General features: G+C 42.9%; 1 protein-coding gene and 1 pseudogene across 4 annotated transcripts in view; both read right to left on the minus strand.

The window, feature by feature from the left end:
- Positions 1-18,517, minus strand: part of KIRREL3 (kirre like nephrin family adhesion molecule 3) — a 973,594-nt gene that overhangs the window by 925,101 nt on the left and 29,976 nt on the right. The window lies entirely within an intron of this gene.
- On the minus strand, positions 9,570-9,688 carry LOC133368880 (5S ribosomal RNA; annotated as a pseudogene).

Raw genomic sequence — 18,517 nt, forward strand, 5'->3', positions numbered from 1 at the left:
TGCATACCACTGGGATCTAAGTTCTCTACAATAGGCAATGAACGCAGAGGTATGTGGTGTGTTTGAAAGCTTTAAACTCTATCACTAGACATGGGAGAACAGAAGGCATTTGCAGCCAGCAGCAAGCTGTCATTGCAGATCAAGATCAGCAAATATGTGATGCAACTTTTGTATGTTATATGAGGCTAATGTTACTATTGGCGGTGGCAATGCCCTCAAGCATGGGGCTTCCTCTATTAGGGCTCCAACTAAGTCAGATCAGAATATTCTTTGGATACCTTGATTAGGTTGAAGACCAGGGAGAACAAAATGCACCTGCCTTTTCTATAGGCCTCATGATGCTATGTATAAACTGGCAAGAGTCCCTTACTGTAGACAAAGGTTAGCAAGTACGTGCTGCAACTTTCTTCCTCGATATGTCTAATCTTGTTTTGTATACTTTCTCAGGCAAACTGGACGTTTCAGAGTCAGGGTGCTAGAGCCTTACTTAAAAAATGACAGAAAAGCTGAGCCTCTCAGTAACAACAGCATCACTAGTCCTTTGCAGAGGCCTGTTACATGACAGCTCATGGTGATCACACCTTCACCATATGCCAGGACTCAGTCCTCTGCACCCCAAGCACTGTAAAGCTATCCAGAAGAACCTACTGGAAAAAGGCAGGTAAGGAAATCCATGCTCTGCAAGTGACAGACTCCACAAAAGCTTATAGAGCTCAGAGCATATTGATGTCATACCTTTGATCATGCTGGTGCTTTGAGCACTCAACAGAGATCTTAACCCTTTCTTGACATTTTAAAGTTTGTATTGTGAACATGGGAGAAGTGAGAGTGGCAGACAGACATGTCCCCAACATGTATGTCTTCACTAGACTGTGTGTGTGTGTTATGTGCCTTCAAGTTGATTACAACTAATGGCGCCCTGTGACTCAGTGACCTCCAATATCATCTGTCATGAACCACCCTGTTCAGACCTTGTAAGTTCAGGTCTGTGGCTTCCTTGATGGAATCAATCCATCTCTTGTTTGGCCTTCCTCTTTTTCTACTCCCTTCTGTTTTCCCAGCATTATTATCTTTTCTAGTGAATCATGTCTTCTCATGATGTGTCCAAAGTATGATAACGTCAGATTCATCATTTTAGCTTCTAGTGATAGTTCTGGTTTAATTTGTTCTAACACCCAATTATTTGTCTTTTTCGCAGCCCATGGTATCTGCAAACCTCTCCCTCCAACACCACATTTCAAATGAGTTGATTTTTCTCTTACCTGCTTTTTTTCACTGTCTAACTTTCACATCCATACATAGAGATTGGGAATACCATGGTCTGAATGATCCTGACTTTAGTGTTCAGTGACACATCTTTGCATTTGAGGACCTTTTCTAGTTCTCTCATAGCTGCCCTCCCTAGTCCTAACCTTCTTGTAATTTCTTGACTATAGTCTCCATTTTGGTTAATGACTGTTCCAAGGCATTGATAATCCTTGACAAGCTCAGTGTCCTCATTGTCAACTTTAAAGTTACATAAACCTTCTGTTGTCATTACTTCAGTCTTTTTGGCATTCAGCTGTAGTCCTGCTTTTGTGTTTCCCTCTTTAACTTTCATCAGCATTTGTTTCAAATCAATACTAGTTTCTGCTGGAAACTAGACTATATGAAAGTGTTCATATCTGTACTGCTGGTGAGGTCTAAGATGCATAAGAACATAAGAGCCCTGCTGCATTAAACCAGAAACCCATCCAACAGAGGCCAAGAAGATGCCTAGGGGGACCCTGCAAGCAGGACTTTGTGCCTCCCCTCAATAATCATGTACTTCTGATATGGGAGGTAATGCAGACATCATGGCAGCCACCGAGAGCCTTGTGCTCCATTTATTTATTTATTTATTTATTTATTTCAATTTATATACCGCCCTTAGCAGAATAGCTCTCAGGGCGGTGAACAAACAAGATAAAATACAATATATCATAATAAAAATCATAAAAACATATACAAACAAACAACAAAAAACAGTACAAAAACACAATACGACAAAAATTAAAAAATATGGATTAAAAGATTAAAATGGTTAAGAAAATTAAAATGCCTGGGAGCATAAAAAGGTCTTTACCTGGCGCTGAAAAGATAGAAGTGTAGGCGCCAGGTGTACCTCTTTGGGGAGGCTGTTCCACCACAGAAAAGGCCCTAGATCTAGTAACCACCCTCCGGGCTTCCCGATGGGTTGGTACCCGGAGGAGGGCCTTAGATTCTGAATGAAGTGAACGGGTAGGTTCGTATCGAGAGAGGCGTTCCACAAGGTATTGAGGTCCCACGCCGTGTAAGGCTTTATAGGTAAGAACCAGCACCTTGAATCTCTCCCGGAAGCAAATAGGAAGTCAGTGCAGACGCGCCAAGACAGGTGTTATATGCGAAGACCGACTAGTCCTTGTCAGTAGTCTGGCAGCTGTGTTCTGCACCAGCTGAAGCTTCCGAATTGTCTTCAAGGGCAGCCCTACGTAGAGCGCATTACAGTAATCCAATCTTGAAGTTACCAGAGCGTGAACAACGGAGGCGAGGTCGTCCCTGTCCAGATAGGGGCGTAGTTGGGCTACCAGACGAAGATGGTAAAACGCATTCCGTGCCACCGAGGCCACTTGGGCCTTGAGAGACAGGGAAGAGTCGAGAAGAACCCCCAAACTACGTACCTGTTCCTTCAGGGGGAGTGTAACCCCATCCAGAACAGGGTTAACATCCACCATCTGAGCAGGGAAGGCATTCACCAACAATGTCTCGGTCTTGTCTGGATTGAGTCTCAGTTTATTAGCTCTCATCCAGTCCATTATCGCGGTCAGGCAACGGTTCAGCACATCAACAGACTCACCTGAAGAAGATGAAAAGGAGAAATAGAGCTGCGTGTCATCAGCATACTGATGGCAATGCACTCCAAAACTCCTGATGACTGCGCCCAGCGGCTGCATGTAGATGTTGGAAAGCATGGGGGACAAAACCGACCCCTGAGGGACTCCGCAATGGAGAGTCCATGGTGTCGAGTGATGTTCCCCAAGCACTACCTTCTGGTGACGATCCGCGAAGTAGGAGCGGAACCACTGCCAAGCAGTGCCCCCGACACCCAACTCCGTGAGTCTCCTCAGAAGGATACCATGGTCGATGGTATCAAACGCTGCTGAGAGATCAAGGAGAATCAACAAAGTCACACTCCCCCTGTCCCTCTCCCGACACAGGTCATCATACAGGGCGACCAAGGCTGTTTTGGTGCCAAAACTGGGCCTGAAACCGGATTGAAACGGATCTAGATAATCAGTTTCATCCAAGAGCGCCTGGAGTTGGCTGGCAACCACCCGCTCCAAAACCTTGCCCCCAAAAGGGACATTCGCCACCGGTCTATAGTTGTTTAAATTATCTGGGTCCAAGGAGGGTTTCTTTAAAAGAGGTCTCACTACTGCCTCCTTGAGGCTACCAGGGACCACTCCCTCCCTCAAGGAGGCATTAACCATCTCCTTGGCCCAACCGGTGGTTCCAGCCCTGCCAGCTTTCACTAGCCAAGATGGGCAAGGATCCAGAACAGACGTGGTTGCCCGAACCATTCCAAGCACCTTGTCCACTTCCTCGAGCTGCACCAACTGAAACTCATCCAATAAAGAAAGACAAGGCCGTGCTCCGGACACTTCAATGGATTCATCTGTCACAACATCAGAGTCAAGGTCCCTGCGGATACATGCAATCTTATCTTGAAAGTGTCCAGCAATTTCATTACAGCGGGTCTCAGATGTTTCCATAGTATCGTGGGGCCAGAGTGTAAGAGCCCTCGCACGACTTTAAAAAGCTCCACTGGGCAGCTTAAAGATGATCTAATAGAGGCAGCAAAATAGAGCTTCTTTGCTGTCCTTACCGCTTTTGTATACAACTTATTGGTGGCACTTACCAAGGCATGATTGTATCCACTGGGAGTTTTCCTCCATCTGCACTCCAGCCTCCTCCTCTCATGTTTCATCGCTCTCAGCTCCGGGGTATACCACGGAGCTGTATGAGCTCTACAGCGAAGGGGGCGCGCGGGAGCGATCGTGTCAATAGCCCGGGTCATTTCTGTATTCCACAGTGCGACCAGGGCCTCGACAGGAGCACCAGTCCTATCAGCCATAAATTTGTCTACTCCCCTTTTAGGACTGTCCATTTTCATATTTGGCATTTTCAATACCCAAAATATTATTTCACATGTCCAAAGTACCGAGTTGCATTTAGTTTAGCAAATAATTGAGTAGTCTGAACTATTTCTGAACCTGGGATGCATGGGAGAGGGGAATCCATTAGCTCTAGAAAAGAACCAAGGATATCAGATTTCATTCTTAGATGCACATTTTGATCAGTAGAGCTATAAGCACTTTACTTTAAAGTCTTTTTATTAGAAAAAGTACTTCCAGAAAAGAAAAAATGCAAACCCATCAGTAATACCTTTTCTTTATATTATTGTCTCTCCTACATTACTGCACTGCTTAGTATAAAGACAACTATAGCTGCATTAGCCAACTCCTACAGCAGTAGTCAAATAGTCTGCTTTGAACTTCTCCTTTTACTCTATAGCAGGGATGGCTAACCTATAGCCCTCCACATGTTGCTGTACTCCAACTCCCATCAGCCCAGCCAGTATGTCCAATAGTTATGGATGATGGGTGTTGTAGCCCAGTGGCATCTGAAAGACCAACCATTAGCCCCCTCTGCTAAGCAATTATACCAACAACTTTAACAGGTAAGGATTTTAAATGAACTAATTTCTCCTACATCCAGGGAGAAATCCATCCAGTTAAAATCCTTACCTGTTAAAGTTGTTTCTGATTGTGTAAGCTTTGGGAGAAAGGATTGTTCAGAGGCTAAAGGGATATCCAGTTGCAAAGTCATATGGTGTTAACCACGCAGTCATACAAGTCAGTAATCTTGGCTAATAAGACAATAGAAATGAAGGAGTAAAGGCAAGAAAGGATTTCAGCATGTGCGTAAACACTGAGAAACTTTATAAAGAGAATCTCGTTAACTAAACAAACAAATCTAACTTGTTTCAAGCTCTATTCAGGTGAGTAGAGCAGTGCAGGAGGCATGCACACCACTCATTCTCCGCACATAGCCTGCCCCTATGAGTTGCACCCCAACCATCCTGTGTTGAGCAGGAAGCTCTGAGAAGAGGTGTTCAGTCAAACACACTTAGAATTCTCCACATGGTTGGATGCCCTGCATTATCAAGATTCCTGAGCACATGGAGGCTTCTAAGCAAATCCACCCAAACATAGACAGAAGGCCCCTTCAGCCCATGTGCAGGGAACACACATGCACCCTGTTATGGGGAAGGGCCATGCTTAGTGGTAGAGCATCTGCTTTGCATGCAGAAGGTTCCCAAGTTCAATTCCTGGCAGCATCTCCAGGTAGGGCTGGGAGAACCTGTCCGAAATCCTGGAGAGCTGCTGCCAGTCAGTGAGGACAGTACTGAGCTGGATGGACCAATGGGTCTGACTTGGTCAAAGGCAGTTTCCTGTGCCCCTATGCAGCAAGCGTTAGACACACTGGATTCATACATCGCTGATTTTCAAACTGTGGAATCGGAAGCTCCTCAATGAGAAGAAGGGTAATGGTGGCCAAGCTTCCCTGAAAGAATAGGACAGGTGGTCCCCCACAGCCAGTTTCCTCTTGGAAGTGCTGGGAGTATTCTGGGTACCCTGCAGGTTCACAGAGAGCAAGAGAAAGGCTCAATAAGCTTGGTCAATGATCCAAGAGGATTGCATTGTGCTCTAGAAGGTGTCTCAGAATATTCAACACACAGGGGTTCTGCACGGTGATGCAGGCCTCCTCAACACACAAGAAATGGAAAAGTTTCCCTGTATATAGTGGAAGTTTAAAAATACTAAGAGTGCCTCCCACTGTACCAGCCTGCCCATGTATTAAAATCTGCATGGGAAGCCCTTAATTGTGCAGTGACATGCAACAGGGCCTCCGCTGTAGTGGCACCCCATTCATCAGCATCCTTTCCTCACAGATGCAGCTGGTCCCATCAATGTTTGTTTCAGCAGTAGCTGCAGATCTACCTCTTCACCAGGCCTTTGAAGTGGGCTAAGTCAATGTGACCAGTGGCAAAACAATGGGTGTCCATCTGCTGCCTAGTTAAGAATGTATATTTTTATTCTGATGTTTTAATTGTAATGCAGTTTCATTATTTTAATGGAACTGGTATTGAGGTAACCCACCTTAGCACCGTGAACCGTTGAGGAGTGAGCTAGAGACAGTATAAATTAAATAAAACCACACGCAATCTACTCAAAACACAGTACTATAAACTTTGTTGATAGCCTGAAGCAAAAGTCTTATGCAATTGCTGAAACTAAGCTCAGTTAAGTTCACATGGGAACTTATTGTGTGGGTCTCCATCTTACATTGTGATCTGCGTGCCCACTTCATTTTAATCTTTTGTTGGGTTTTTGGACTCAGTACATTGCCTATTCCCGATTGCAATGTGTTCTCCATAAATTCCTGCCTTTGGAGTTAACCCAGGGGAGAAGAAAGACTGCCAAAAGACAAACTCAAGCCCTTTATGCCCACTTTTGAAAGAATTCCCAGTTGCAAGCAAAGCCTGAAAACAAACCACCAAAAAGCACTAGTCTTCAGCAAGGGGATACTGTGCAACTAAAGCAGCAATTTGTATTACAACCTTGCATATGGCCAAAGTGAAGATGGGAATTTTAAAAGAAAAAACAAAAACAGAGAAAGGCCCCATACATGTCATGTCACGGAACAATACAACTGCCTTTCCTGGACTGGTAAAGCTAAAAAAAAAAAAATTAAATATACAGTGAAAACAAAAAGAAAATTGTTAAGGGAATGGCTGTAACAGATAGCCCTGCTATGTATTTTGCTGAGATTCACTTTAAATAATGCTGGCAAATGAACTGATAGAAATAAAAATGAGTATGTTCCAAACACTAGGCCATTACATTATAGATGGCATAAAGTTAAATTGAACAACACTATAGAGGATTCTTCAGGAAAGCTTTTAATATCATCTATGCTAATAAGGACTAAAAGTTCCTTAGTTTCAGTGTGTGGGAACACGTATAAGGCAGAATACATGCACAGAGAGAGAGAGAGAGAGAGAAATGACTGCATCTCAGTGGTAGAGTTGTGCTTTCCATACATAAGACCCCTGACTCAATCCCCGACATCTGCCAGGGCTGGGAAAGACTCCTGCCTGAAAACCTGGCCAATACTGAGCTAGATGGATCAATGCTCTGATTTGGTATAAGGTAGCTTCCTAACTGAATTGAAGCCCTACATGACCAGTTAAAGAAGCCCTGCCCTCCCTCTTAATTGGCTTATCTTTCTCTCAGCAACCTCATGTTGCCAAACCTGATGGGTTACATAGCCCTTTCATAGCCTTATGCGCCTTGATTGGCTGGGAGCATTCTAGGAAGGCCTATAAAGTCCTAGCCAGGAAAACAAAACAAAACATGACATGACATTGAAGCAGCAGAAAAGAAACAAACAGCAGTAAACTATCTAAACAAAAAGGGCTGTCATTTAAAGGTATTTTGGGAATATTATTGTTCCTCTATGTTTTTGCCCAGATTTTAAAATGCGGGAACATTTGTAATTGATAACCGACACTTATGACATCTGTTTGGCAGACAAAAGTTATGGGGCATTGTGCATACCAGCACCTACATTTGTGGAATTTGTTGCCTTTATACATTAGGAAGCACCTTTTATGTTTCATTTTAGATGGCAGCATGAAATGTTTTGATTTACACATGCTTACCCTGCCATGTGGCCCAGTTTTATCTTCTTTGGAGCTTTGGCTTTTTTTTTAACTTTTAATTTTATGTCGATTTTATGCACACCACTTTGAGAAGAACTTTTTCTTGATTTAGAAGGATAAAAATGTACACAGAAGCAAACACCTCTATCCAGGACTACTGGCCAAAACAGCACCCAATAGAAGCTCCAGGTGTAATGAAAGGGCCAGATGTCTACTGCTAAGAAGAGCCCTGCTAGATCAGGCCAAAGGTCCATCAAGTTATCTGTCCTGTTTTCACACTGGAGAGCCAGATGCCTACAGGAAGCCTGTATGCAGGATATGGATGCAACAACACTCACCGCACCTGTGATTCCCAACACCTGATTTTCAGGGGCATACTTCCTCTGACAGTGAAGGTAGAACATAACTATAATGGCTATCCAGTCTTCTTTTAAAGCCATACAATCTCACCTCCAGATTATGGATTTATTAAATGAGCATATGTTTTTTGCAAGCACTTCCACTCTTGGCAGCTAGCGAACACCATCTACCTCCACCCAGCTGCCATATCAAAATGACCCCAAAGTAGCATATTTTCCTCTATGCATCAGGATGCTCTAGTCACCTAACAATGTGCCTGATATTTCTAGACATTTGTCCCTTGCAGAACAACCTATTAGCAAGACAGCCTTTTTCACAGCTTCCTGATCTTGATGTGATCACCATGCAAAGAGAGGGTTGCTTGAAAAATATATATAAAAATGAATCCGGATTCACATATCCTAATTTTACCATAATAGGTGTTGAAAAGGAGCAGCTGAAATATTAGGCACCAATTATAGCTGTTAAACTAAAAATATAAATTTGCGCCCGAGGAGGAGCAAAGTTATCCAAGGCAGGAGTCTTAAGGATGCTGCATCTCCTGGATTGTTAATGTGGTAATGGTTCTTCCACCACAACCACAACCACAACCAGGAAAGCAGAAAAGAAACCGAAGAAGGGAGAATTATTAATTTAAGCGGAACTTTCAACAAGATTGCCAACTGTGGTAACATCTGACGAATACCAGCATGGGTCCCTGAAGTTCAGGAAACAGTAGGGAGGATAACCCTGCCACTGTCATTCTGATAATCGCAAATCCACCGAGTGACAGACCAGCAAGGTGTCCAATCTGTGTTTGCCCACACCTGCACACCCAAGTGGTGTTCCAAGGTGGTCAAGATGCTCTCATGCCCCATGATGGTATAGCTCCTAGATGTGATTTGACAGCCATTGCCCAAGGGGTGGCGACTCCCCTCTGAATCCCCTCCTGCTAGCCACCATTGAGTGGTTGGTTGAATGAGTACCCCTTTCATTCTTAAGATGCCTCACACTTACCAAAGTGTCTTAAGCTCCATCCTCTCACAACCCACACCAAGTATGCCCATAAAACATGCCAGTCAAACCACATTAACATTCAAATTCTCATACCCCGACAAGAAAGCTGTTTGTTTATTGTTATACAGTCGCAGACCCATGAAAATAAATAAGATACATAATTGATAAAACATCAAAATAGTTAAAATACAGTAATGCAGAAGGTAAGAAGTGATAAGAATTACAATTAAGAAAAAGAATTCTTGAGACTCCTTTCGGCAGAGAAAAGCAACTTGGCCACTGACTCTGTTGTTAACTTATTGGTTTGCTGTTATATGCCGTCAAGTTGATTACGACTTATGGCAACCCTATGAATCTTTTTTGGATATATTCTTAGGGTTTTCATGGTAAGAGGTATTCAGAGGTGGTTTAGCATTGCCTTTCTCTAAGCCTATGGCACCCGGTATTTCCAGGTGGTCTCCCATCCAAGTACTAACCAGGCCTAACCCTGCTTAGCTTCTGAGATCAGACAAGATCGGGCGTGTTTAGGGTAGTATGGCCGTAGGCAACTTATTGGTATCAGCCAAAACATATTTCAAGTACCAGTCTGATGATCCAGCAGAGAAGTTTCTCATGGGGCCAAGTAGTCTGCTATGCTCCTCCCTATAAAAAGTTACACGTAAAAAAGATGTAATTCAGTGATTCAACAACTTCATCACCACAGGGACACAACCAATCCTCATAAGAGGTACCTTGGTACTGCCCTTCCAAGAATGCGGAAGAGAGACAATTAAATCTAGCTCTAGAGAAAAACATGACAATATTTTATTTATTTATTTATTTATTTATTAGATTTATGTCCCGCCTTTTCTCCCAATAGGAGCCGAATATCCTAATCTCAGGGATAGCCAGATTTTCCAAATATCTAGCTTATTTGGGAAACTCAAAACTCAAACCAAAATAGATGGGGAACAAATTTTACATGCATTTGATACAAAGTATTGAAAATCAATATCCTTATTTCTTTTATCTAAAATAAATTTAGCAACTCTGAAATCTTGTGTATGAAGGACATCTGTATCTGAAAGCAAAGAACCAAGCAATGCATTCTATAGATGCAAGGACTGAATAGGCAAAAAAGGAGCACTGATTAGCCAATTGTGGAGATTACCCCTCAAAAAACAAATCCTACACAGCCCTGAACAACATTTGTTCGTTCGTTTGTTCGATTTATATCCTACCCTTTCTCCCAGAAGGAGCCCAGGGCAGCAAACAAAAGCACTAAAAAGACTTTAAAACATCATAAAAACAGACTACAAAATATATTAAAACAGAACCACCATTAAAAACATTAAAACAAAACATTTTTTTTAAAGTAGGGTTAAAAATATACATTAAAAAGCAATTCCAACACAGATGTAGACTGGGATAAGGTCTTCACTTAAAAGGCTTGTTGAAACACTTAAAGGTCTGTTGCCACTTGGACCTAAACTGAGCCATAATGTGCAGGACATGCTTGGTTAGGGAGAAGGCAGGACTGACATTCCCTGACTGGGGCTTCTCACCTTCCTCTTGTGCCCTGGTTAGGTAGAGTGGGGGCAAACTGGTTCCCACTTAAATACTAAGCAGGGAGAGCACCATAATTCTGTTTTATGCTTTCAACATCAGAAAAACCTTGATGGCAATCTGGATGGCTTCTCATAGAGGCAGATATCACACAACGTTGAGAGGTGGGTGTGTTTCGGAAGCAGCCATGGCTCTGAGTGAAAGGTCCCAGGTTCAATCATTGGCAGTTAAAGCATTTTGGATACTAGATCTAGTCGCTGGGAGTTTGAGTGTAATGTACCAATGATTTGATTCTGCCCAACAGAGGGTTCAGCAACCTTTGCCTATATTGGAAGGAGATCTAAAGATTTTAAAGTTTGCATTTTGAGGTACATCTGCCCGCACCTAGATATTTTTTTTTATGGTTTTAGGGCAGCTGAACCAATCCACCAACACAACATTCCTTAACTGCATTAGGATATTGATTTTTCTAATGAACTTCAAGTATCCCTTTGACTTTGAACTATGATGGGTTAAGGTCAGCCATAGTTCAGACAGACTGAGATGCTCTTCATTTCATTTCTGAGGGGTGTCATTTCTAAGGTCCAATATGTACTCAGGGAAAGGAATGGAACTTGGCAACATTAAATCCTCCATGATAGGAGGACATGTTGACTTCTGGTGCTGTGGCCCATCTATGCTAATCGGCAGTAATAGGGAGCACTTGTTCATGCAGCATTACTCAGTCACAGCATTTAAAAGACTGGGCAATAGATGTCACATCCTTTTCTCCTGTTATTGTGAATGGTGTCAAGTGTTGCAGGAGTGCTCATGCTTTATTTACGCACAAGTCAGAAATCTCACCTTTTGCATATGACAACAGCCTTGCGATTTCTGTCTCATTAAGCTGCAAAATGTAAAACAAATAACGTTATGTGGCTTGCTGTGCAACATTCTTTCCTGAAGTGTCAAGACCTGTGACTTTTTCAAAAATGGTCCTTCACTCTCATCAGCATTTGAGAAGAGGGTTGTCATTTGTTTGGATTGTGATTGAGGCCAGTGGCATTTCCAGATTGAAATTAATCCTCAGAAAGGAAGGGGGGATTTCACAGTAGTTAAGCAAAAGGGGAGAGAAGAAGAGAATGGACACTAGGGATTGGGGGAGAATATTTGAGTCAGTTCACATTTAAAGGTGAACCTACCACAGTCACACTTTCCAAAACAATATGGGAACTGAAACAGAGCCATCTTTCAAAAATTCACATTCCTCTGAATTTTGAATGCAATTATCCAGCCAAGTAATGTGTGCAAAAAAGCATATTTGCCAGGGTAAAACATGCATAAAAAGCATATATTAGTGAAAGTAACATGCAAAAATAAATTGTATTAGGGGAAATTGTTTGCAAACATATGTATATTTGTCTAAACTGCATACAAAAATATGTTTAATAGGAGAAATTCACACTAAGATGTTGACAAATTTTCATGAGGATTTTTTTTTAAAAAAAGTTGCAAATTGTTGCGGAACTGTGGAGTACTGAATTTAAGACAGATACATCCACATCAAGTGGATGTGCAACTGGAATGCATACCATCTCATTTATCAGGTGATGTAGATAAACATGTTTCACGTGCAAGAGTCCTCTGCCCAAATGCTACATGGTCTGTTGTACTCATGACCTGCTTACAGGTTTCTCATAGGCATCTGGTTGGCCACTCTGAGAACAGAACGTTGGACTATATGGGCCTTTGGGTCAATTCAGTAGTCTCTTCTTATGTTCTTAGAATCATACGCTTTGCCCCAGGCAACTATGGCTACAGCACTGGCCTATCAGAAAGACTTTAAACACAGATGAATCTGACCTGTGAGCAATTTCTGCTTCTAACATAAATGAAATGCCTTTCACCATCTGACACATCACCTACAGCCACATTTTGGCAGAGAGAGCCTCACCACAGTTATGCATGCTGTGGGTCCTTCCTTTCTCTTCTGAAATGTGTTGTTGTACTTGGGGACTGACTCAATGACTTTGCTTAAAGGTAAGACCTTACTCACTTACTATATATCTATATCTATATATCTATATCTATATATCTATATACATACTTCACTTTTTAAAAAATAAGCAAATCTTGTGCTTTGTAGACAATTCCATGGCTTCCTTTACTTAGGAAAGGCCAGTCAAGGATTTCATAGCGTTTTCAAAAATGCAGGCACCCAAGAAGACTGCAGACTGCAAACCAAAGTGATACAATGCAAGGACACTCAGAGACACCTTACATTGAAGGGGGCTGTGGTATAAATACAACAATCCACAAAAATGATAATTTTACCCACCCATGAGAATTTCACCATTTTCAGAGTATCATAGAGTTGGAAGGGGCCCATAAGGCCTTCAAGTCCAACCCCCTGCTCAATGCAGGAACCAAATTTAAAGTTTATTCAACAAGTGGCTGTCCACCTGCTTCACCTCTCTCCCCCCTTTTGAGAATTTAATGCAATCTCTTTTCTCATTGATGGAGAATGATTAAAAAAAGAAGGGGACCTTTTAAGCACGGCACTAATACCGACCTACCTAACATCAGCACAAGATTTCCAGCAGTGAGACATGTGGTTTTAGTGCTCTTTAAATTCAGTTCCCCACACGTGTGCAGCAATGTGCAACTCCCCCCCAAAAAAACCTCATTAAATTCTTCAGCATTTTAGTGCAAATTTCTCCTAAGACATTTTTGCTTGCAGTTTTGATTAAGGTACACATTTTTGCAAGCGTGTTCTCCTAACTTTATTTATTTTATTATACTTGTATACCGCCCCATAGCTGAAGCTCTCTGGGAGGTTTACAGTAATTAAAAACAAATACAATTTAAAATACATCTTTTAAAACACAATTTAAAACACAATTTAAAAATTTAAAACAATATAAAACACATGCTAAAATGCCTGGGAGAAGAGGAAAGTCTTGACTTGGCACCGAAAAGATAACAGTGTTGGCGCCAGGCGCACCTCGTCAATAAGATCATTCATTTTATGCACATTTCCCCCTAATATATGCATTTTTGTAAGCATTGTTCAGCTGGATAATTGCATTGCAAAATTTAGATAATTGTGAATTTCAAAGGATAGCTGTGTTTCGTTCTCATATTGTTTTGGAAAATGTGAATTTGATAAATTCGGATTTAAATACAAACTGAATTGAATTTTGCCCCCATCCCTAGCAGTGAAATGTGTGTGCTCCATGGGTCTTAATTTCTGCCTTTGTCATCAACAGGTTTGTTTCCGACTGTAGAATACACTCTGCTCTTGATATGTGCATTCATCACAGCGAAAGGTAGAATACATGTAGCAAGAGCGCTGCACGACAGACTGTAAGTGCAGTCTGAGATGGTTTCTGCAGCTACATTGGGGGGGGGAAATGTAATGAGCAATAAGAAGAAAAAACATCCCAGAGAATGTAATTTTCTGTCAGTGGGATAAAACCTAAAGTTGGCAGATGTCTGGAGAGTCTTGAACAAAGGCCCCCAACTCCTATAGATGTTGTTAACAAAGCCTGCATCTCTAGAATAAAGATGAAGGTTTTAAACAAACCTTTTCCCCACTATGCAACATTTCCCTCGGCTTTTTGGTGTCTGTGCCCAAGTACAGATCATGTGCATCTCTGGACACAAAATAAATGAAAGAGAGACGAAGCAAGGCTAAGAGGGATTTATTGATCCATAGATAAAAGCCAAGTAGTCAGTTTTAAAATTGCATACCAGAAAAAGGCAAAGCAACTTCACCATTTTAAAAAGGAAATACTGCATGCAACAAGGCCAGGGCAATTTTGCATTAGTCGTGACCGCTACATAACAGTGTATCCGTTACAGCATCTAAGTAAGTAGTGGTTCCCAAAATACAGTTGCTGTGTGACTAAGAAACAGTAGTCAGGAAGAGCCTAAGAAGCAGGCCTGCTGCTCAGGTTCATGGGATTATCATCAGACATTTCAGGCTACAAAATATCTGAGGTATCCCTGCCCCAATGATGACCAAGGACATTTCATGGAATGGTAGCGTTGGAGGGGGCCTATAAGGCCACAGAGTCCAACTCCTTGCTCAGTGCAGGAATCCAAGTTAAAGCATACCGCACAGAGGCCTGTCCAGCTACCTCTTGAATGCCTCCAGAGTTCTCACTTTCTACCAAACAAATGTGTGAGTGCCATTCATTCCTATAGAGAAAATAAAAAGACTGCTCTTGGAGACAATGCGCTGAGGACACAGATGTCACTTGCTGATCCAGACCACACTGATAAGGGCAGGCTACGTCAGTGGGTTGCAATGTGCCTCTGTGCGTAGAGTGCACAGATACAGACGTTAGCCCAAAAGAGCTCTTGCAATATACAAGGAGGATTTCCATGCCAGGGCTGTATAGCTACTGGAGTGTTGTTCTAGGACCTTAAGGGCTCAAATCTCTGTTCAGTCATGTAGCTCATCGGGTGACCTTGGACCAGTCACTGTCACTCAACATGACCTACTTCACAGGGTGATTGTGCGATAAAATGGGGATGGGGAAAACCATGTATGCCACCTTTGTCTCCTTGAAGGAAGAGTGGTATATAAAAGTAGCAATGAATAAAATGCGCAGGCACACCCAGCCCACCTGTCATACTGATGGACACTCGTTTGGTCTTTAAAATCTGGTTTCCTACAGGTCGTCATCTTACTCTAGAGTGAAACAAATAAGCATGCTCCAGGACGGGTCCTATTCAGAACCAACGGATTCTCAGCAACGGGGACTACCAGAGACAGCTGGTATTTCTAATTATACACGACACATGACATGGTTTGTAAATGCCCTTTCATCTCTTATGCATTGTCCTCACGCTTTTTAAGGAGTAAGTGATGAGATGCTTCCGGGAATAGCTGGGTCCCGGGATTGCTGCCCAGCAGTATCCATGAAGGCACTCCTTTTCTTTCTCCCATATAAGCAGGTGCTTGGCGTCCACTCCTAGGAGTGCTATTCTTTCAAGTGAAAGTAAAATCTCCTGTCTTCCAACGGAACTGGATGGTTAAACAGGGTTCCCACAGTGAGTTCAGAGAAAGCATGCACACATGCACCACACCACTCCTCCAGAGGTTACTGCCATCTATAAACTCTCTCTTCTCCACACAAACACTCCACCCATCATTTTCTTAGCTCCTTATGGCACAAATAGCTACATTCTTCTGGGCTGATTGAAGGAAGTTCTCCCAGGACAAGGAGACCTAGTTCAAGTTCCGTTTGACCTTTGGATCAGGCTGAAGAACAGCAGAGGGAAACATGCCCAATCATGAGCTCAGCTGTAGCCTTACACCAGAGAGGCGGCAGGCAAACTCTTGAATGTTGAATGTGCCTTGAGTGTGTCTGCTCTGGACAAGCCTAGGAAGGACACAGACAGCTCGAGATTGCTTCTCCTGCTGATGCAGCTCCCCAGCTGCACAATACAGCTGGGGACTGATTTATCATTATTTTTCTCACACACACACATATATACTCGGTAATTGCAGAGAAGGCTCCCAGAAGACAGGGGCTGTTGGGACCAAGCCTCCACACACTTCAATTTATTTCCCAATGTGTTTTATTAGTAAGAGTACCAGCATAAGAAGTTGTTATGAAGAGCCCAAATCAGACATGGTAAGAGACAGCTTTCAACACCTTGGGCAGCTCCTCTAAAGTTTTGACAAAACCTGGAGTGGATTCACTGCCCCACTGGCATCAGGGCCACCAGGCTCCTCTGGTGGGAGGCACATTATTAATGCCCAATTCTGTATTAGCATAGTATTAGCAGGAGAGTGATAGATCAACCTTCCTCAAACTTCAGCTGGGCAGACATGACTTCTCAGAATTCTCTACCCTATTTGGGAGTGAAAAAATTAGGGAGACCATTTCACCAGATTTCTCCAGCGGAGAAGGATTTCTCCCAACAGTTTCTTGGGAGTGGGGCTCACTATTGAATACGGTGCTATTGCCACTGCTGAGGTTTTAGGTGACAGAAAAGGGCAGCAAGAGGAATTGAGTTGGCAGCCCACTCACCATTTTGCACAATGCTCCAGTCCTAGAATTGGAGGGAGAGGGGGGGAATGTAGCTGCCACATACACAAAAGGTAGAGAACATTAAATTCTGCAAAGCAGACATCTTTTGGGAAGGTTGGGCATGAGAAAAAGAAAATCTCAGATTCTCCCTCAATTTTCTTTACCTTCTGTTATTCAGTTCTACACACTGAAATGCATAGCCAGGACAGAAAATCGTATACATTTCCATTCTGCTTTAGTATGCAGTCTGGCTCAGGCATGCATCGTGGCTCAATAGCGCAAGTCATCTGGAGCAATTACTTCAAAAGCAGCTCCTGCAATGTGCCTGTGGTCTGGATCAAGCGTATGCTGCCCATCAATTTGACACAAATCAGATGGTCCTTGAGCTGGGCCAAAGGGAAGTACTTTTAATAACTGGAGGAGACTAAATTTATTTGCTTCTGTGGAGTAGAGACAAGGGAAGAAAGGGGAGTTAAGCGTCAAGGCAAGACTTGTCACCAAACTGGAACTAAGCAAAATGTAAAGTATTATGGAAGATGCTTTTGGGGGGAGGAGGGGTGAAGGGTCCTTTTCAAGCAAATGAACGAAACTTTTTGTTCATTCATCAACTCCCGGGGGTGCCAATCTGACCCCCATGGACAGCAACAGAGCCTTTTCTGGTGTCAACAAGGTCCCCTACCGAAATAAGGCCTGAAAAAAAAATTCTGTAGTAGCCAGTAGAATAGGTTGTGGTGTGATCTTGGTTACAGGGTTTGTGTCCCATGCAGTTGTGTAGTGACAAATTCAGAAGTGCAGGGTTCCTTCTCATTAGCGACAGCCACACCCCTGCCCCTTTCTTGCTGTTGAGTTGAGAATGAGATCCTTGTTAATGCCTTCTCCCACAACAGACATCCCTAAGAGCCAATAAGCACAAAAGGGGAGAGTGTTAGTTTCTGAGAAGAGTCTTCTCAGTGGCTGACTCACCTCCTTTCTCTCTGGCTCCAATCAGCAGGAAAGGTCAAGGAAGCATGTTAGAAGACTCTTCTCAATGGTTAACACACTCCCCTTTCATGCCACTTGGCTCACAGGATTCTGGAGACATAGGGACCCTGCTCCCAAAAAAGTAAATGGTCTAAGACCACCTGAGACCCTGGACGACTACATCCCTGGTCCCACGCCAGTTTCTCCAGTTCACAAATGTGCCACAGGCACACAGGCTGACAAGCCCTGATCTATTCAATGGAGAGCTGCTATCGACTCCAGTATTAACTCTAGCTATACATGGGTCATTTTCCAACCATACCCCAAGTGCAGAAATTCGGCAATATCTCCAACAGAGCTGAGGAATACCATTGCTGGCAGCAGCTGTGGGTTGTAATCAATGGTAGTCATACTCAGAATGGGCCCCTCTGAAGTCAATAGTCATGAGTAACAAAGGCCCATGGATTTGAATGGGTCTACTCTGAGTAGGACTAGCATTGTATACAACCCTGTACGTCTTTCCAGCATGATGCTGTCTGTTGTTTCGGACTCCAAAAAGGAGAACAGGAAGAGAGAAGAACTGGTTTGTTAATATTCAAATCTATTCAACACCATTTCAATTTGAATTCCATGCATATGATCAGAGAGAATCAAATGCAAATGTATACTAATGCATCCCTAAGAAGAAAACAACAAGGGAGCTATGCATAATGGGATTAGAATCCGTTTATTCCAATCCAGAGTGGGTCCAACGGAAGACACTCTGCAGGATAGGACCTTTTGTTTGGGAGTATTCACAGCTTAACCTTTCTTGGAAACTGCCACCCTGGGCTCCTGCGGGAGG

Source organism: Rhineura floridana, chromosome 12, assembly GCF_030035675.1.
Source record: "Rhineura floridana isolate rRhiFlo1 chromosome 12, rRhiFlo1.hap2, whole genome shotgun sequence".
NCBI lineage: Eukaryota > Metazoa > Chordata > Lepidosauria > Squamata > Rhineuridae > Rhineura > Rhineura floridana.